The 22223-nt window shown below is 44.8% G+C and overlaps 1 long non-coding RNA gene across 1 annotated transcript; it reads left to right on the forward strand.

Annotated features, from left to right (window-relative positions):
* The first annotated feature begins 924 nt into the window (after nt 1–924).
* LOC143820260 (uncharacterized) lies at nt 925–13652 on the forward strand. Its single transcript, XR_013225291.1, has 4 exons — nt 925–1060; nt 8377–8464; nt 10382–10473; nt 12982–13652. It is a non-coding gene; the product is annotated as an uncharacterized LOC143820260 (long non-coding RNA).
* Nucleotides 13653–22223: the final 8571 nt, after the last annotated feature.

Consider the following 22223-nt stretch of genomic DNA (forward strand, 5'->3'; position numbering starts at 1 on the left):
TTGTGTAAGCCTAAAGGCTGAATTTGTGGGTTGTGTACCAATCTACAGCAGTAGGAAAACTTTATTGGCAGTTGGTGCCTTGTTTTAATTCAAAAGGGAATCTTTCTCCTTATCTCATTGGGTTGGAGCTGCATTCTGCTAAGCTAAATCCCATGATACTCTACTGCAAAGCCTTCCACCCATGGATAAAGTTTTCCTCTGTAGAAAATTCTCCTTGGAGGAAGCCTTGGTAGAAGGGAATCTTACAGCCTCATCCAGTGCTTCTCAAAAACCTAGTTGGTAGGCCCTTGAAAACATTTGGGGGAAAGGCATGCAGCTGCCCGGAGTTTATTTAGAAAGAACAAAATCTTGTCTTATTCTTTGAACCCTTTCATGAATGGCAGCAACACAGAAAGTGGTAAAGCCTTAAAGTAATAAATGTTCTGTTTAAATAACAAAGAGTAAAAATTTGCACTCCCATGCGGTCTTGAAACATCATATCGGAAATCTGAGAAGTATTCCTAGATAGATTTATTATTACTTAGAGGCTGTAATCCTAAAGATGTTTTCTTGGGAGTAAGCCCCATTAAATAAGATGGGACTTACTTCTGAGTAGAACTGCTTAGAATGGATCCCTTAAAAAGCATGTCTAATTAGAAGAAGAAACCCAGGAAAACATTTTTGTGATTGCATTTCCTTAAATCCATGTAAAAGTTAAATGCAATTCAGCATAAAGATTCAGCTCAGTATACTTATTTTGTTTGCTCTTGTGGTTTTAAGTGTGGGTTGAGATTCAGTCATTATTACTGTCAGCTTTATCCAATAAAAATTTAAAGTCCTGCCCTCTTGCATTAATTATTACCAGTATTCTTTTGCTGTGCCTGATGGACAATAGAGTAATTATTCTAGGAACAATTAAGTGATAGGTTGCTTTGCACATGGAGATTCACGCCCAGCAAGGGCATTGGCTATTCCTGGTTTAATCAGTGACTGGTGACAACTCCATAGATTTCATCAAGGATCCTGTTCCTGTAGCCATGAATCTAAGCTGCTTAAAAAAAGAAGAAAAGAAAAGACTCGGGTAAGGAAGTCAAATGATTAGTAAAGAGAATGATTTTTTACTATTTTAGGATTCCAGAGTCAAATGGATGCTTTCTGAAGTCTTGGATGTATCATTTTTGCTTGGGCTAAATTGTGCTGCAGGAGTCTTTGTGACTCGAGTTACCTTCTTCCATTGATTTTAAGGCTGGACTTCCCATTGATTTCATCAGGGTTTGCATGCAAATGGATAGCAGGAGATGCAGCCCTGGTAATTTACATGTGCTAATGGGAACCCCAGGGCTTAATCTGAGTCAGAGCTTGGGTTGATTTTCACAGTGCCAATAAAATAATCAAAGGAGAGGGAAAGCCTCTGCACATGTGAGGAGTTTGTTTGCTAAGAAGAAGTCTTAGATCACTGGTAGAGAACAGAGGCCTGTATATTTTTGCCTTCATTCCCCTGTGATGGAGCTGTATGAATAACACATTGTAATAACCTGGGATTGTGTAAAGAGCTTAGTCAGTAACTCTGCCTGTATCTGAAAAAATGAGCTGTGATTCACAAAAGCTCAAATTGAAATAAGTGTTTTAAGCTTTAAACTCCCACTGGACTTTTGTTTTATCTTATCTGATAAGCATTTTTAACCTCAAGGCATCCTGTAACTATGGGATGGCAATCCAGGAGCATTTTAGAGACCAACAGGATTTCCCTGGTATAAACTTTTGTGAGTCCATGCTCTCAAGAACTCATACCCTGAGAACCTTAATGGCCCAGTATTTAGCTGGTCTTCTGCAGACCAATACAGCCACTCTCCGAAAATGTAATTAACTGGGCTACTTACTACCTTCCAAGTCATATCAGGTCATTTTCAGGACAGCCAAACTTTTATTAGCAATAATAAATGCAATGATCATTCTTCAACCAGGCTCTATTTGTTTTATTTAAGTTTGGATGATGCTGGCAAAAAAATCCAAAGCATAAAAAAAAAGAAGGATCAATAGAAGAGGGCTTGGTTTTTCAGCTGTTTGATTCTTATCCACGTTCAGTATTAACAGACATGTGGTTACAAACATACAAATGAAATGGCAGTAAAGGAACTAGTGGTACATGACTTAGGATTTGACCAGGAACAGGATATCAGCACTGGAGGGAAAACACAGACTGGAGGGTCGTTCCAGAGGGGCTAAACAATTTCCCTGGAGTAGGCAGCACACCTGAGTAGCACACGGTTTGCAATCTGTTGCCACACAAACAATATTCTGTCCCAGCAGATGCTTTCATGGACCAAGCTACATAAAGCAAGAGAATCTAGTTTTATCTGGAGAAATGACACGTCGTAGCCCACAAAAGTTGATGCTGAATTTAAAGGCTGTTTGTCTTTAAGGTGCCATGGGACTCTTGCTTATAGTAAGGATAGCTATTTCTGTTTTCTAAAGATTCAGCCTCGCCATCAAAAATACAGCGGTATGGAGCCAAATTGAGGGGGAAGGTTAAGGACAGAAAGATGGTTCAAAGATCTTTCCATGGATGCAGCATGGCTTTTCTGCTGAATGAAGGCTGTTTGAGGGGGAGGACAGCTCCATTGTTATGATTAAGACATTTGTGATTGGTTAATTATGAGCATTATAAAAAAAAAACCCACTGAAGAAGATCAAAGATCCAGCTAGTTCAGCCTCTTGCTTACCACAGTAGCTAACCAGATGTCCCTGGGAAGGCCCCCTCCCAATAGCTCTTTACCACTGAGCCCCCGCCACACCCGCATGTATCCTACCACTTCACTGATCAAAGTTTTAAGTCTTCCTCTAGCAGCTTGCCTTAGGACACTTCCTTCAGTGGCAGCTGGCCAGCATAGCTGTTCTGTGGGTTGTTTTTTTTTCAGCTGAAAGGTATTAATAAAGAGCTTTCTGCATGTCCTTAATGGGGCAAGGAATAGTCTATATTACTAACACCCTTAAACCATAGAGGGGCTTTCTGTTTTGTTTATGTAGAACAACACTGGCCCCCTGTGGCTGGACTGTTAATCACAGGAATGTTTTCTTTACAGCTGTTCATAGGGATGCCAGCTCTGGGTTGAAAAATGCCTGGAGACTCTGGGGGTGGATCCAGGAGGGGGCAGGGTTGGAGGGGGAGGGACCTCAGGGGAGTTTAACGATATGGAGTCCACCCTCCAAAGCAGCCATATTCTCCAGGGGAAACAATCTCTTTAGTGTAATTCCGGGGGATTCCCAGCTCCCACCTGGGGACTCACATCCCCACAAATACACCACAAATTCTTGCACATCTCCAGGTAGAGAAAAGCAGCATATAAGAACCAACTCTTATTCTTCTATCTATTTTCACAAAAATGCAAGAAGAAGAAAATTCTGCTCAATTCCAACTTTGTGCCCACCCTAATTACACACTATCTAGGAAACCTGGCTAAGCCCAGTCCTAAAAGAAGTGTTAAAAACATTTATTTTTTAAACTGTTTAAAATTATTTTACAAGTTTTAGGAACCAAGAGGTTTACTGTTTTATTAGCATAGTAAACTGAAGTATACTGTCAAAGCTTTAGTAAACATGGCATTTTATTGGTCTTTATGGTGTTTTATTATTCCTTGTTTCCTGCCTTGGGCATTTTGCATGAAAATTCAGTAAATAAAGGCCAGGAAATGATGTCACTTAAGAGACGCCACTGCATGAGCTGCAGAGAGTACAGGGGAGCCAGGTTCTTCTAGGAGGGGGCATTAAGCAGCAGCCAAGGAATGAAGAACACAGGAAAAGAAAGCTGCTGGGATTAAGACCGATCTCACAAAGTACTGTGCATAGAAGGTCCCAGGCTCATTCCCTAGCAGGACTGCAAACTTCAGTTTGGGAAATACCTGGAGATCTGAGGGGTGGAGCCTGAAGAGGGAGGGTATGGTCAGAGGGAGAATGAGGTCACACCTGAGACCATTTTGCTCAGAACCCTCCAGACTTGAGGCAGGAATTCATTGCCTAGCACAGTTCTTTTTTCTTCCCTTGACTAACCAAAGCTAGAGTAAGCGACACAAACTAAATGACTATGAATTATGCACATTTCAAGAATGGCGTTCTTGTGAGGCTACCATTTCTGAAGAGAACTGGACTTAACGCCCACCCCTGCTTATTTTCCTCTGAGTTGGTAGTGTGAAAAAGTGGGAGGTAAGATGGCCACCCTCAGTGCCCTAATCCAGGCATAAGGGTGCCAGACCATCCCTGCTTCCTGGGGATACCTGATCATTTGAGTAGGCAGCCGGAGAGGGTGACATTCTCAGGTGCTTTGAACAGCTGCAGGCATTGTATGAAATCTCCTATATTTGTCTCTGCCTAGATGCAATTACCAAACCCAATTTGTATGTCTTGTCTTAACGGGGAAAAAGGATGCAATTTTCAGTTGGCTATCAATATGCACAATTTTTGACTAGAAGAGGAACAGGAAAGTCTATTATACGTGGTGATAAATTTTGCCCCCAAACCAGAAAGGGAAACAAAAACCCAACCTGACTAGACAAGTTAGGAACCTAAAGGTTAAGCTGCAGGAAGAGTTTTATATTTAAAATACAAATATTTATCATAATCAAGTGCATATAATAAACATTTTTAAAACATTGATTAAATCTACATTATATGCTGTATAATAAATCAGCAATAATACATGGAAGTAAGACCAGAAGCACTTCGACCCTAAGGGTCTTCCTCAGTGGTCATATAATTTAAATTTTAAAATTCATTTATACAATAATATAACATTAGGGCTTGCTGGGTGGTAAACAAACCCATAAGGTGATGCTCCAACTAATATGTGTTGCATCAATGTTTTGTAATATGGAGCCCACACTCAATATTGCCCAGTTCTCATTCAAAAGTGCATTCTCATGTGTTAAGCGGGGAAAGTTATTGTCCCACCAGACAAGCTGCCACTGACGTAGCTCCTGCTAGAAGTCCCTCATCCAAATGGCCAGAGAAGGGTCATGGGCTGCCTTTCATTTCTGCCTCAAAACATGGCCAGCTCTTTGATTTGAAACTTCCTTGAGTGGTTCTGCTCTCAAAAATGAAGATTCTAGCAAGGCCTAAACAATATACATGCCCTGTTCTTGACCAGCGACATGGCTGGCAAAATTATTTGCCACAAGTGCTGACTGATGAAAACATTAATCTGCATTGCATGCTGGAGAGGATTTTCTTTTTAAAAATTCCACCAAGCGGTGTGGGTTTCTTATCCCAGAGAGAGTACATACTAAAGGTGGGTGTAAATGCCAGGAGTTTGAAAAGAGAACCATAGACAGTTTGATAGTTCCCATAAGTTCAGAGAGCCTGGAATCGGAATTCTGTGGCTAGTTAATCCTAAAAGTCTCCTTCCTTATCATTATAATTCAAATATTCATAACACCCAGGTAGGAAACTTGTTACATAAAAAACAGCAATGGCCCCACAGTGTCTGTATCATCTAGATCAGGGGCCTTCAAACTTGTCAAACCAGTGAACCCTTTAGGAGTGTTGAGAAAGAAAAAGAAGAGCTGGTTCTATATGCCATTTTTCTCTAGCTGAAGGGGTCTCAAGGCGGCTTACATTCACCTTCCCTTTCCTCTCCCCACAACAGACACCCTGTAAGGTGGGTGAGGCTGAGAGAGCCCTGATATCACTGCTCGGTCAGAACAGCTTTATCAGTGCTGTGGTGAACCCAAGGTCACCCAGCTGGCTGCATGTGGGGAAGCAGAGAATCAAACCCGGCTCGCCAGATTAGAAGTCCACACTCCTAACCACTACACCAAGGGTAGTGGGCATCATCACAAAATGGCCACCATGGGTGGAAGCAACTAGAAAATATTCAAACATTTCAAGCCAAACATCAACCCATTTCTGAATGGGCACTCCTTCCAAACCTCACAATGACGACTCCACGTTCTTTTAAAGCCCTTCCTGATCCTTCCTGATGCAATGAAATGGAGACAGGACTGGCTTTTTGTGTTGAGTGAAGAGGCTTTTCAGTAAAGTATAGGGCTGCCAGATCCCCCAATATGGCAGGAGACCTCACACCCAACAATCTTGTTGTGTGTCGCCACTCAGTGGGACAACAGGGAGGAAACAGCGATTGTACCAGAACTGCAACATCACTTTGGGAGCAAAACCAGAAGTGATATAGCCACATCAGCTTAACACTCCAGGCTTCCAGGAGACAGAGCACTGAGGCAATCTGATGATGCCACCTATGAGTTCACACCAGAAGTGACACTGCAGCATTGGCCTGACACCTACTAGCATGTTCCTGCCCCTTAAAGCTCCTGTTTTCCCTAGTGAAGTGGGTGTTGATAACACATTGGTGGGCACCAGGTCACCCACCGGCACCATGCTGAGTATCACTGGTCTAGACTACACTTCAGGCCTAGTTTATCCATGCAGACAGTATAGGAGCTAGAAAAGATGCCACTTGGGGCTGCCAGTCAATCAGCAGCTGGCACCTGGCAGAACACTGGGGGAGGCAGGGACATGGTAGGCAGGCTCATTGTTGATGGTGTGATGTCATTTCTGAGCCAAACCCGGAAGTGACATCACATCACTCAGTGGTTTAGTGGAAATGCCAGTGTTTCCTTCATCTTCCCCCCTGCCAGCATACTGAGTAGTGTTGTTGGGTGGGTGGGTTGATGGCGGAAGGTGTCCCACTATAGCAGAAGACCAGGCAACTCCAACTGAATTGCTCCATTTTCCCAATTTAAAAACTTCCCTGCTTATAGAAATGTAGCATTTGAAGGAGAAAGGACTCATCACGATCCTTTTTTCTTGCTGTACCTCTGCCCCTCCCTTCTTCTTCAGGAACACTGAATATACAGGAGCAGCCTGAGATGCACACCTCCTCTGCAGCAGGTTTTATTCCTTTTCCGTTCCCATATTTTTTGTGCACCTACCCAAAAATGAACAGTGGTAACAAACATTCCCTAGTTATTTTTACCTGAGGTTAAAAACACACACACACACAACTGAGAATAGCCAGCTCAAAACAGCTGGCTACCTTGACATCTGGCATCAAAACAATAAAGGGACCAATCATCTAGGAATATTAGGTGTAAATGCCGTAGCAAAAAGCAGTTTTGCATGAAGGAACATTACTGAGGTGTGTGGGGGGGGGGGGGAGGGATGGAGTTAGTGCTGGCAATGTGAATGCCTTTATTCTTTACTCAAGGAAGAAAAACCAAAATGGTGTCAGGGGAGTCCCACTCCCAGCCTCCGACACCATGCTGCAGACAGCAGCTTTGATTTAAAATGTCAGCAAAAAGATCACATCACAGGCAGCCCATATTACTTCCTCATTCACTGCTTGGGTGTTGACAGAAGGCAGTAAAGGCTGATCCGCCATGATGGCATCAGCCAAAGTGCTTCTCAAGGCAGGCCACGTCTCACAGTGATATTCTAACGACTTATTCATGGGGGATAAATGCCGAGCCAGTCGGTAATCCATAAATGGTGGCTGTAGGATGTTTTTTATACCCCACTTTTCACTGCCCAAAGGAGTCTCAAGGTGGCTTACCATCACTTTCCCTTCCTCTCCTCACAACAGACACCCTGTAAGGTGGGTGGGGCTGAGAGAGCTCTGACAGGACTGCTCTGTGCGAACAACTCTACCAGGACTGTGAGGAGCCCAAGGTCACCCTGATGGCTGCATGTGGAGGAGCGGGGAATCAAACCCAGATCTCCAGATTAGAAGCCACAGTTCTTAACCACTACATCAAACTGGATAATAACCACTCTTTAGCCAGCATGTTGTATGGCTAAGAGCGCCAGGTTCTAATCTGGCCAGATGAGTTTGATTCCCTGCTCCTCCACATGTAGCCAGCAGGGTGACCTTGGGCTCCTTACAGCCCTGATAGTACTGTTCTGACCAAGCAGTCCTGTCAGAACTCTCTCAGCCTCACCTACCTCACAGGGTGTCTGTTGCGAGGAAGGCAATTTAAAGTTGCCTTGAGATTCCTTCGAACAGTGAAAAGCTGGGTATCAAAACCAACCTTCTTCTTCTAGAAAACAAAGTTAACACACATTTTTACAGAACTAATATAAACATTGAAAGCCATCAGCTAAGTTGACATTCACAAGACCACCTTATTGTGCCCTAAAATAATTCAGAACAATTCCATCTCTTGGTTCCTTTTTCATACCACCCAGGGTCCAACTGGGGCTGCAGTCACAGGTTTGCATGAAACCATCTTGTCAGGGAAGTTACACTCTGAAGCCTGTTGGATGACCAGCAAAGTTCTACATATCTGAAGAAGTGTGCATGCACACAAAAGCTTACATCTTGAATAAAACATTTCATTATTTATTGCATTTATATGCCGCTCTGCCCCAATGTCTTCGTTGGTCTTAAAGGTGCCCCTGGACTCAAAGTTTGTTCTGCTGCTTCAGACCAACATGGCTACCCACCTGAATCTATGCTGGGATAAGTAATGTGTGGCGGGTAAGTGTATTTTATTTTAAACCACTGCCTTCTCCCTCTGGTATTGTTGATACTCTTAACATGCTTCAAGGCTGCATACAGATTTGAAAGCAGACTCCACAGCAATCAGTGGGACAGAGCTGCAATTGGACATAGCTGCAACATGCAAACAGCTGGGTGACCTTGGGCTCTCCACAGACCTGATAAAGCTGTTCTGATTGAGCATTAATATCAGGGCTCTCTCAGCCTCACCTACCTCTGTCGTGGGGAGAGAAAAGGGAAGGCAATTGTAAGCCACTTCTCTACTCCTTCGGGTAGAGAAAAGTGGCATATAAGAACCTACTCTTCTTTTGAAAAACTAAGGCCTGAAGTGCTGCTTCAGGAAGTCTCCAATATAGTAAGAAAATCCTGCTTCCCCCCCCCCCCCCCAAATACTTTTTGAGTAATAGGATGGTCAACAAACTGACTCTCTGTGTTTATCCATTACAGTGTCAATATTTAATCTTACAGTGTCAAGGGCACAATTGCTTTGCTTGCACAAGGTTAGCAGATTAAAATAAACCCTTTATCTCTGAACTTTCAGATAATCAACTCCAAAAAAAGAAAAGTGTGGCATAAAGTCACGTGCTGCCTTCATGATCCCATATTGTCCTACCAGGGGTAGTCAAACTGTGGCCCTCCAGATGTCCGTGGACTACAAAACTTTCTGGGTTTTCTTGCATGCTGCAGTGAGCTCTGTGGTGAAAGATATTCAGGAGATGAATGGAATACACACATTATGTCCACTGGGTGACCGTGGGCCTGTCACTCTCTCTCAGCCTCACCTACTCCACAAGGTTGTTGTGAGGACCAAATAAAGAAGGGGAACTCATTTCCCCTACCTTGGTGGTAAAAATAGAATAATCAACTAAATAAAATAGAAGTCTGGTGGCATTGTAAGAGACAAACAGCATTTATTCCAGCATAAGCATTTCCGAGTCATGGGAATTTTTGTAAAGCGCAACTGTAGGTTTGACTCACATACAATAGGATCAGAGTGCAGATTATGGGAGTTTGCTGGGTGACCTTGGGCCCGTCACACACTGTCAGTCTCATCTGCCTCACAGAGTTGCTTGGGGAGAAGAAAACAATGTAAACTGCATTGGATTCCCTATTGGGAACACAGGTAAGGTATAAATTAAGTAAATAATAAAGTTTATAAATAAATACATTTCATAAGTTCTTAAGAAGGAGGAGAGTTGGTTTTTATGCCTGCTTTTCAAAGCAGCTTACAATCAGCTTCCTTTCCTCTCCCCACAATAGACACCCCATGAGGTGGGTGAGGCTGAGGAAGCCCTGACTTTGTGAGAACAGCTCTAATAGGACTGTGACTAGCTCAAGGTCACCGAGCTGTCTGCATGTGGAGGGGCTGGGAATCAAACCCAGCTCTCCAGATTAGACGTCGTCATTCTTAACCACTAAACCATGCTGACCACTGGGCTCCTTTTTTAGTTTGTGGGTGGAAAGTGCTGGCAGACAACATATGGTTGACCCCATAGGACTTTCAAGGCAAGAGTGCAGCAGAAGTGCCTTCTGGTCTTCTCCCATCCAAGAATGAATCAAGGCTAAACAACCCTGCTCAGCTTCTGAGAACTGGCTAGCTACCCACGTCAAGGCTAACATTGCTACCGGCCTAGAATCAAATCACTGGGCATTTGCTCTCTTTCAATAGTTCATCAAAACCAAGAAAAAGTGCCCTGTCCCTTAATGCCTGGAAGTGTGCAGGTTAAGCTTTCCATAGCAGGAAGTTAAAGAACATTCCACGATGCCTCTATCAAAACAACAGGCATCCCCCCCCCAACCCACTCCTGCAATTGGAAACCTTACTCAAAACTTGCTGTTTGATCTGCAGTTACAGTTCTTATGTTCTCAATTCTGACTCTTTGGTTTTCAAACCAGGTCATGTGGGGCATGTGGCTGCATGTGGGGGAGCGCGGAATCGAACCCAGCTCGCCAGATTAGAAGTCTGAACTCCTAAGCACTACACCAAGGTAGGTAGGTGAAATTTTATTGCCAAGGGCTTTAACGACAGAATAAAACAATTGGCCAAGTAATTTAAATAGAACAATTTAAAAAGAACAGCAAGGTTAAAAACAACCTTAAAATTGCCAGGGACATAGCATGTTGAACATCAAGGTGAAGGTTCTGCATGAATCTTGCCAGCCAATGCATTCAGTGACATCATGCAGGTGACATAATGATTCCCATTGGATGATGGATGATTTTGCCTGCCACTGACTGCAGGGCAAGCCTAACTGAAATGGTTGCAAACAACATGGCTCTGAGAATTGAGGAAAGGTCACAAGGGGCACAGTGGTGAAGACCCTCCACTTCCAGGGCTCCACAGATACATTCTCACTGGGCAACTGGTGTATGTTGATAATGGCCAGCTAACATGGCCGTTGTCAGTGCTTGAAATATGAGGGCTGTAAAAGCTTCTCTAAGTTCATGGAAGGTGATGCCGGGCATACAGGAAGCACAGTAGGGAGGGCATCTATTGTGCATAGTGAACAAGCCTCACTCCTAGCTGCTCTATACTCCCAATCAAACTAGGCAGTAGAAAAATGTCTTTTAGATTTTGGAGGTCTATCTCTAGAGAGGAAAGGTCTAAACTGGGGGGAAAGTTCCTTGAAGAATTCCAGGGTAGCTAAACCATCTTCCAGTGTTTCTTGGGGCAGAGATTGAAAAAAAAAAATACACCATCTTCTAGAATGTGTACAATGTTTCATTAAGAAAGAATTTAAAGGCAATTTACCAACATAATCACCAAAAGTTCTGGAAACCCAAGGAAAGGCAAAGTTGAACGGGAAAAGCTTTAAGGAAGTGTTGACTGGTCTCCGGTGATAAAAAGGTTGGGGACCACTGGTGTGTATGATAAAGAAACTAGAAGTCATGTAATGGGCATGTCTGAAGTGAAGACAAAACCCAGGGTTGATGCTCAGAAGTTTCCCAAGAACCAAATCATAATTGTGAATGCTCCACCAGGACAAAGCCAGAGATGTTCATGTGTTTTGATGACCCTGAGATCTCAGGATGGCAGATTGCTAAAATGGGGCAAGCTTTTAGTGATTGCTGATTGGGTGTGATGGGAAGGAAAAATTGGGAGTTGATGAGATTAGTAGCACCTTTCCCAGAGAGCCTATTGTCCCAAGGATATGCATCCCTTCTTTAGGTGGGGAAAGAAGCCCTTTTAGTGCCTCAGCCCTGGTCATCTCACTAATATAATCTAAAGATTCCAGATGGGTCCTAGAGACCTGACATCATTCTAGCTGACATTCATGGCTGTTGCTCAGGAGCAGACCATGTACCTTTTGTTTTGGATGCATTTGCCACCTAATCCAAAATCCGTTTTCTGCCTGACAGTGCACTGCAAATGAATATGCTGACTCTAGTGCCCCTCAAAGTGAGGAGGGGTCTGGTTACCAACACTCCTGGGTGGGACCCTATTGTACCAAAAATAATTAAAGAATCTTCCTTGAGGGACTGAAAATTTGTTAAGAGGCTGGGTGAAAGCATATTTCCTGTGTGGAATTAATCCACCTTCTGTGGGGAGTGCTGCTGAGGGGTTGGTAATTCCTGGAGAAGCACGGACAACAGAGGGGTTACTAAAGGCCATCTCTGCACTAACTACTATTAAGGGGGAGATGAGGAGGGCTGGGGCAAAGGTGTTGCCAGTCATATCCTAGAGCCTGGACCTCAACTGCTCCAACCTGTCAATGAGGAACTTTCGCTTATTAGCTGGAAGAGTTCCGAAAGAACTGCTTCAGTCTGGGTCATTAGAGTGAAATTTCTCTAGGTGGAATATTCCCTAACTGGTAGGAGGGGGTCTCAATTTCTTAATGGGGGCACTAGGTTGAAAAAAAGAGGCCTTGCTGGTTGGGCTTACTGGGAGGGGCTCCTGTTGTACCGATATTTGTGACCAAAGGTTTATAACTTTAGTTTCTCTCTGTCTCTCTCTCTCTCTGTCACTCTCTGTCTCTCTGTGTCTCTCCCTTCTTTCACTCTGTCTCTCTGTCTCTGTCCCTTCTTTCACTCTGTCTCTCTGTGTGTCTGTGTCTTGTCGTTCTCTCTCTCTCTCTTATTCTCTTTCTCTCTCTCTCTTACTCTCTCTGTCTCTGTGTGTCTCTGTCTCGTCGTTCTCTCTTACTCTCTCTGTCTCTGTCTCTTTGTCTCTCTGTCTCTCTCTCTGTTTCTGTCTCTGTCTCTCTCTCTCTCACACACACACACACACACAGACCAAGAGATCTATCTTCCTTTGGCACCTGATCTCAAGGGAGGAATGGACTCATACAAGGCCTGAAACTCCCTCACAATCGCTAACTCAGGATTGCTAACTCAAATGAATGAGCTGCATTAGAAATGACAATTTCTGTATCACATTTAATCCACAGATTATTAAAAACCCTGAGATTTGTAGCCTATGAAGGAAGATATTCTGGCAGTTCGGTTGCCATGGCAACTGTTCTATCCCATAGCTCACAACTCTTTCTGCTCTCCAGGTTAATGTCTTGGCACAGTGGAACTTCTTGCAAGATGGACAGGGAAAGAATTGAATGAGAAGAGGGACCGAAATGCTGGCTGCGGTTCACTGCACAATTGGAGAGAGGTTGAAATGCAAATCTAAACAATGCCTGCAAAGACTGAAATATGTAATTAAGGCATTACTGGAAAAAGTTTTAGGAGGCTGAGGGTATAGGTCACTGAAAACTCCAGGCCCCTCCTGTAGGTTGGCAACTCTACTTCCTTTGCTTAACCATCCCCATTCCTTACTAAAAGGATGCGTCAATATGTATAACTTAGTTTGTTCATAATGATCCTTTGTTACACATCTGCCCACCTACTGGAAGTATTCACTGCCCATTGCCTCCAGGAAGGCAGGCTCGAGGCGGCTTCCAACATGCAGTGAAGACAATAAAAGGTCTCAAACACACATGAATAACTACTAGTATCAGTGTGGGCAAATTAATGTTACTAGGTGAAATGTTCCCCTGATTCGGTCTCCATGTTAGCAGGAGATGGATGGATAGAGAGGAAACGAATTAAAACCATTCAGAATCATCAACTGAAAGACACTAGGATCTCAAGTGCTAGAGAGTGATCCTTGTAGCATCCCTGTATAAACCAACAGTATCCCAACAAACCCAACAACAGTAACCCAGCAAACCCAACAACAGTAACCCAACAAACCCAACAGAAGTAGACAGTAACAGAATTCATAGTTGTTGGTGGAGAAATGAACATGCTTCTGCCTGGTGCCTGGGGAGGGAGTCTGGACACCGGCTGAGCATCTGTGGGGAGGAATATCCATAGATTTGGTGATCAAGCATCAGAAATGGCACTGTAAGCCTTGTTCCCCTTTTGGTCCTCCTCACTGCCAAACATCTAAATTGTGAGATTTCAGAGGGCAGAGACCTGTCTCATTTGGTTTCCTCCCTCTTTAAAGTATTGGTAACTGTTATCGTATAAACAAAAATTCTGCACTCTCTCAATCAACCATGTCTACAGGCGTCAATGCAGCATCTGACCTAGAATCATTGCTGTTTGATTCATGAGAGCCAACTCGGTGTTGTGGTTAATCTGGCAAGCTGGGTTTGACTCCCCACTCCTCCATGTGCAGCCAGCTGGGTGACCATGGGCTAGTCACAGTCCTGTTAGAACAGTTCTTACAGAGCAGTTCTGTCAGGGCTCTCTCAGCCCCACCTAACTCATAGGGTATCTGTTATGGGGAGAGGAAGGAAAGGCAATTGTCAGCTGTTTAACTTCTTAAGAAAACTATTTCATATCTTCTTCTTAATATGATTATTTCATTTTTTTTGAGCAGGCTAGTGCTTTACTCCTCTTTGCATATTTAAGCTGTGCCCACAGAACTGTGGGTGATCATATATAGGGTAGAGCTGATTCAAACACATATCCTCAGCCTTAAAAATCAGTGTCCTGGCATGTCTTGAATTAGACTATTTCTCTGGCATGTTTTGCCCTGAAGATAACACTTGTCTTCAGAAAATACCTTGATTCAATAAACCAGCACAGTCAAGTAAAGCTGAAGTCCTTTTCTCATCAGGCACTCCACACTGAGAGCCAGCTTGGTGTAGTGGTTAGGAGTGTGGACTTCTAATCTGGCGAGCCTGGTTTGATTGCCCGCTCCTCCCCCATATGCAGCCAGCTGGGTGACCTTGGGCTCGCCACAGCACTGATAAAGCTGTTCTGACCGAGCAGTGATATCAGGGCTCTCTCAGCCTCACCCACCTCACAGGGTGTCTGTCGTGGGGAGAGGAAAGGGAAGGTGATTGTAAGCTGCGTTGAGACTCCTTCGGGAAGAGGAAAGCGGCATATAAGAACCAACTTTTCTTTTTCCTCTTCTTCACACCTGAGAACTGAGAAGAACCTGCAACTCAGGTCTGACAGCCACACAGACTCCACACTCAACCTATGAATGCCTGAATTGGCCCCTCAGCAAACTTAACCATTATAGGGGGACAGGGGCCCATGCTTTCAAAAGCTACTGCTATTAACTTTCCTTTACCCCCTGCATCCACACACAGTGGGCTGATTTCTATGCCAGAAGACATCACCAGAAGACCACACGTGACTGATTCCATCTCATGTTCCATCAGGCCACAAAGCACTTTGCTTTTGATCCACACCCTCTTCATGACGGGAAGAATTGTGCATCCAAGAGTCTGTCCCTTTACCATAAAGAGTTCTGGCCATTCAGATGGACTTTTGGGGAGCCAAAGATAGGCTGGCATAAGGACTTCTTCTTCTTCTTCTTCTTCTTCTTCTTCTGGCTTTGAAAGTAGGTGCATTTCAAAATGGAAGGGAAAATGTTTTCCTATAACCCTCACCTGTTTACAAAGTGAGAATACTGGCAGATATTTTAACTCACTTTGGCATGGCCTTTCATTTCTGGCGTGAGGGCTTGGGGGATGCCGCACAGGTGGTTCAGTGGCTACAGTTATTTCATGGAAATACACCCAGTGGCTGCTGGGCAGGGGACAGAAGTGGGCGTTTCCGGTATGCCCTCTGGGAACATTCCGCTCTCCCAACCACAGCAGACGCATGAGCTCTGTGTGAAACCTATTCCGTTGCTTCCTCCTTCTTGCGCCGACAAAGATTGTAACCGCTTTGTACTTATTTGCCTGTACAAGGGTAGAGGGGGATACAAATCTGCAGATAAACTATCTTACAGTCAAGGGGCAGGCCTTGCAGGGAGGGTGTTACCTTTGACCCCGACAATATCTGATGTCCTTTTGTTGCCGAGAAAGGAATGTAACCCTGTAACCCTGCAACATTCAAGGGTGACAAAAGAGTGTTACTCAGGGAACCGGCGAAGTGGTGCGGGCATGTAGCTTAATGTTGCCTAGCAACGGCCAAGAAAAATGCGAGGTTTGCTGCAAGTCAAATTGAGAAGATATTGGCCGAACCTTCCTCCGGGAACGATGCCTTTGCACAGGGGACAGTGCGCGAATCCTAGGACTGTGGTCCAAGAACATGCTTTCCATGCCTTTTGTGATATTGAATCATGTGTGAAGGCAACCTCTTTAATCAGTCTTATTCTCTCTACACACAGAAAGAGGGTTTACTGTGTGTGTGTGTGTGTGTGTGTGTGTGTGTGTGAGAGAGAGAGAGAGAGAGAGGGAGGGAGGGAGGGAGGGAGAAGGACAATCTCAGTGTTGACCTGACTAGTTGAATAGCAGTTGAGTTTCTTCTTTGGAGGAAGGCAAGTCCAAACTTGCTGCAGTTGCCCTCTCTTGCAATACTTTAGTCAGGGGGTCCTCCGAGCAGCCCTGTAAGGAGTCTTGGAGACAACATGCTGATGGAATGCATGACGCTGGCCCTACAGCTCAGGGCTATTGTTTCAGGCCCTTGGAAAACACAGAGCAGCTCTCCTTTCTTCAGTTAGAGTCGGTTAACTCCTTCCAGCTTTCTCTTCACCTTCCACATGCATTCAGCGGTTTTGTTCAGGGAGTTCCTGATACAAATCGCACGAGGCTTGAAGCATCTTTAGCTTGAAAGAGGTCCTGTTGAGTCCCGGGGAATTTAATCCTGAGTAATGAGGATCACAGTGTCAGCAGAATTAAAAGACTAGAAAATAATGATGAGAATTCAAGAAGATAAGGGTGTTTTTAAAAACAAGAGATGTGAAATATGTTAAATTAGTAGAATTCACAAATTTCAGGCACTTTGTTTTTCGAACATGTTGAAAGGCTGTATTGGTTCTTGAGATCTGTTTATCACATGGAAAGATGTTTTACTCAACTGTACGCTTCCTGTACCAATTTTCTCATTTTTATAGAATTATTATTATTATTTGTATTTCGATGCTGCCCTTCCCCATAGGCTCAGGGAGGCTTACAGCATTATTAAATAACAATTTAATAATTATTAAATAACAATAGCATTATTAAATGACCAGGGCCAGGGCCTTTTTGGTCCTGGCCCCTACCTGGTAGAACAAGCTCCTGGACCAGCTGTGGGTCCTCTGAGTTCTGCAGGGCCTGCAAAATGGAGCTCTTCTGCCAGGTGTTTGGTTGAGGCCGTGCAGAGGATCCTGGGGTATGAGATGGGTCATACCATCCTTGGTCCCCAGGCTCTGATGTGCAGTACTAGACAGTGCTGGGATGCATTGCAGGATGGCCCCCTGTTATTCATTTATTTTATTGTTATCTGTTGTGTTACTCTGACCGACTCCAACGGTTTGTTGCATGGAGAGGAATTTTTACTGTGTACCGCTATTTTTATTTGTTGCTGGGGGATTGTTTAGTTTTTATTGATGGGGTTGTATAGTTTTGTACTGTATATTGTTTTATGATATTGTCGTTAACCATCATTGGCTAGCTTGCTGGGAGCAGCAGTATACAAATCCAATAATAATAATAATAACAACAACAACAACAACAATAATGATGATGATGATAATGATGATGATGCACATAATTGATGAAAACAGACAAATATTAATCAAAAATTTTAAAAATGGTTAAAATCACATGAACAGCCAACCTCTATCCAATGGGGGGGGGCAGGGAGTGCTGTGATGTCATAGTCCAGGGGCACCTTTAAGACCAACAAAGTTTTAGTCAAGATATAAACTTTCATGCGCATGCACACTTCTTCAGATAAAGTGAAATGGAAGTCACCAGTCCATACCTATAGGCAGAATGTCAGTAGCAAAACAGCATACAACAGATGCAAGGACCAAACAGGAATTACAAACTTGGTTTATATGATCACCATTTGTTTGAATTTAATTCCGAAGGAAAACGGAGTGAAGCAGACAGATATACTAAAATTGGAAGGTTCTGGTCAAGTTGGAAGAACTGCATGTGGAAATGGGGGGGGGGGTGTCTGTATGTGCATGTCCTCAGACTGATGGCCAAACTAATCCAGGGGCTGGGACTAAACTCAGACAGTCTGTTATCCAACGTCTGGGGGGAAATGGTGTGTTGGAGTCAGCCATTCCCCCAGTTTTTGAATGTTTAGTTGGAGCAGCATCAGTCTAAGCCAGGTTGGCGTAGAAGCAGCATGGTGCAAGTGGTTAAGATTGTAAGGTGCTTTGAGGCTCATTCGGGTAGTGAAAAGTGGGATATAAAAAACAACTTTTCTAATCCTGAGTAGATATGGGTTCAAATACCAGCCACTGTCCCTCAACTTCCTACCTCACAAGCTTGCTAGGAGGATAAATCAGAAGAGGATAGAATACTATGTGACCTGCTCCTTGGGTAAAGATAAACCATGTGATAGCTAGATTGTAGTTACTGAATGATAGGGCTGCCAGATAGCCCAGAATTACAGCTGGTCTCCAAGTGACAGCTACGTCTTCCTTGTGAAACTGACTGCTTTGGCGGTCCTCTGTGGTCCTTTCCCTCCCTACACTTTGCTCTCCCCAGCCTCGATTCCCAAAGTTTCAGGAATGTCTCAACATAGAGTTGCAACCTCACTGGACTGGGTTTTTGAACTACATCATAGTCATGCAGCCCCCTGCCCCTGGCACAACCCTCGGTTGGGTTGGGGGAATGTTGATACAGTGATTCAAGACAAGAAGTGGAGAAATCCACTTAATCTGTAGATGGTTTAAAGCTGGGGTTTTCATCTGCTCCCCTAACAAGCTGTTGGGGTGTGGACATTCTGATGACCAAGGGCTTTGTGTTCAACATGGAAGCATCACCTCTGGCTTCTGATCCTAGATCCGCCCACCCACCCCCCACCCCCAGACTGTGCCCAGCAGCTGCTCCTCTAGCATCCGCTCTGGTAACACACAGAAATTGCCCCTTTGTTAAACAATCTTGAGCCCTTCACAAAAGACACTTTATAATTAGAGTGGGCTTTTCAAGTTTGTTAAAAAACAAACAAACGAGGCATCCAGAATGACAGGCAGGAAGTGAAGATGGTGTAGGGCGGTGGAGGCAAAGATCCCCCCCCCCAGCCAAAGAAACCCCCAGCCCCAATCAGGCAGGAGGAAGGGCTCAGAGAGAGCCGTTCTCTGCAGAGCTGGAGCCAGTCCTCTGCTGCTGGAGGGAGGCCCAGCGAAGGCAACCCGAGCTGGAGAGAAAAGCAGTGTCGGAACAGAGCGGAGGTCGTGACACTTGACCTTTCCATTCCTTTTCCTCTTTGAAACCTGATTATCTCTATTTTTAGGCACAGGGGTGGGGGAGGAGCAAGGAAGCGAGGGCAGCTGGCCTTGGCACGCCAGGCACTCTCCAATTTTCGAGCCCACTGTAAGCTCATTGTTAATGAGAGACTCTTGAATGGCGCCCTCCCCCCAAACAAGCTCCAGCTGCCACAGAAACCATCGTCCCGAGTCCCAGCTTAGCTCCTTGTGCTCTCTTCTGGTCCCTAAAGTCATATTTTGCTGGGGGGGGAGGGGGAGGGATGGCTTGCACAAAGGCAACATAAAAGCAACCTTTTAAATGGATCTAATTTTCAGTTTGCTTCTGAAACTTAATTTTTGCATCACAACCACCCTAGGAGGTAGGCCAGCATTAACCCCATTTTACAGATGAGCATGTAAGGTTGAGGAATGAGTATTTTGCAGTCATTAAGAGGCTGAAATAGGATGTGAGAGAGCCAGGTTCTACGCCCAACCTCTCATCCATAAAGCTCACTGGATGACTTGGGCCAGTTGTCCTTAGCCTAGTGAACCTTACCCGGTTCTTATGTTTACTTCACTTATACCCTGCCTTTCCCCCCCAATGGGGACCCAAAGCTGTTTAGACCAATCTTTTAATCTTATTGTATCCTCACAACAATTCTCTGAGGTAGGTTAGGTACAAATGGCTCAACCAGTCACCCAGTAAGTTTTCATGGCAGAGCAAGATTTCAACCTCAGTCTCCTGGATTCTGAACTCAAGGTTTGTGCATCTCCTTTTGCTGTTTCCACTGATTCCTCCCATGATACTGACCCCCGTATCATGCATTCTCCTGGGTAGCAGGAGGAATGGGGACATTATGGGACTACTAGGGAGAGGGAAGCTGCAAAGCCCAGTTCTGTGAGTGGTGCTCTATTCCAGTTGTCCCCAACCCCCGGTCCGGGGACTGGTCTCAGTCCGTGGATCAGTCAGTACCGGGCCGTGGCTCCTCCCCGTCCTCCTCCCTGGCTGCTGCTTCAGGGGCTGCCCTGCCACTCTGCCATAGCTGGGGCTCCCCCTCGGCGTGACACTACATAGCTACTGCTGGCAGCACCCTCCAGCAGGCAGCAGGAAGTCAGGGGCACCAGCGGGAAAGCAAGTGGACCGGGGGCTCAGGTGGCGGCAATGTCCCTCGGCAAAAGACTACCCCCCTGGGCCTCAGTAAAATTGTCAAGCGTTGACCGGTCCCCAGTGATAAAAAGGTTGGGAACCACTGCTCTATTCTCTCTGGTTGGAGACCACTCATGGCTTTCCCCAACCGATCCAGACAAATGTCTTGGAAGAAGGAAGTGATGGATACCCCACTCCAAGCTCCTGTTTGTGTGTCCCCAACTGGATAAAGAACCAGGTCCTGTCTGTGGTTCTCCTCTCCAATTCAACAACCGGCAAGTGTCTCAAAGATTCCAGTCTCAAAGTTCAGTTCCCCCTCCCCCTTTTCACCTCCAGGCAGCTGACTGGCAGATAGCAAATCTTTTGAAAGAGCTCCTTGTCCGGAATACCAGCGACTTTCTTGGACTGGAGTATCCGTCCAAAGTACACACACGCCAAGGCAGAGGAAAGCCGACCTCCCTAAGGGTTTATATTAGACTTTATGAAAGTTGTTGCTGTATTTTAAATGGTTATAACCCCTGCTATTCAACTTGGAACCCACTGTTGTGAGTTATTGATATTATGATTCCATGTAATATCCTTCCCATGTTGTGTAAAGCTACTTTGAGCCTCACAGGGGGTGGTATAGAAGTATAATAAGCAGACCCAGCAGACCAGTTAAAACGGAGCCTCCCAGACCTCACAGTGGTTCTCTGCCCCTGAATTCATATCAAGATGCTTCCTACCCTTTCCCTTGCACACACACCTTATTTAAAGCAAACTAGATTATGAGCAACCACTTCTAGCTGCTGCTTAGCAACGAGCCATCCAGGATGCCTATCAATTCTCCATTTATGATAACCTGAGACAGACTTCGTTTTTTTCTCGTTTTCCCCGGGGACAATCGGGCTCTGTAATAAATGTGGCATAGCTGCGCATCCCGGTGCACGTCAGGAAAATATTGCCATGGAATCATTTTCATTGGTATTTGCTGAGAATTGCTTCCCCAGCTGCGCAGCTGTTGGAAGGGCTCCTTTCCTTGTTTTAAACATGTAATCATTCATCCAGTCGCTGCAGGTCTGAGAATCTACTAAAAACGAAACGTCCCCAAAGAGGTCTTGGGCAACCAGCCGAGCAGAGTCAGGGCCTCATTTCTTTTAAGGTCAATAGGAATTCTCACTTGGAGATAAAAGCGGTCATAAAGCAATATAAGGGACCCACTGAGAATCTCTTTTTGCCTATGTTTTTACCAGTTGCAGTAGCAACCACACATGTTTTTGGTTAAGAGAGAACTGACTGCTAAGCCTATTTCCTCTCTAGTACCCTCTACTGGCCTGGATGCAGGTTGGCAAACCTTGATAACGTTCCTGACTCACTCCCAGGACTGCCTTCGGTGTACAAAAGGCTTCCGAGTAGCTAGCTCAGCCTGCAGGACCCTTCCCCCAGGAAGTCTGACCACTGCAGCACGTGTTGCTTGTTGGCAAATGGGTGAGGCAGCTTTGCTCTTCTCCTCTCAGGATGGGAGCAGACCCTTCCTAATGGAGGATTACTTTTCTCTCATGAGGATAGATTCAAATGGGTAGCCGTGTTGGTCTGAAGTAGCACAATAAAATCAGAGTCCAGTAGCACCTTTAAGACCAACGAAGATTTATTCAGGGCGTGAGCTTTCAAGTGCAACGACGAGTCTGACAAAGGGTGCTTGCACTCAAAAGCTCACGCCTTGAATAAATCTTTGTTGGTCTTAAGGGTGCTACTGGACTCTGATTTTCTCTCATGGTCTACCATAACTCTGTGATGGCCCTGCCTTGCAACTCCAGGATTCTTTTGGAAATTCTGCCCCCTACAGGCGAGGCTGGGGACAGCAAAAGGAGTGCTTGAGCTCCCACAGCAAAACTAGTCGTGAAATTAGTTGGGAATCTTGAGCTTGTTCATCTGTAAAATAAGCAACACTATTTCTCGCTTTCCATTTGGGCAGCTGTGCAGTCAGCCTTATTTTGTATGGATAACTAAATGCAGCCGAGTGA

This window comes from Paroedura picta, chromosome 11 (assembly GCF_049243985.1).
Source record: "Paroedura picta isolate Pp20150507F chromosome 11, Ppicta_v3.0, whole genome shotgun sequence".
Lineage (NCBI taxonomy): Eukaryota > Metazoa > Chordata > Lepidosauria > Squamata > Gekkonidae > Paroedura > Paroedura picta.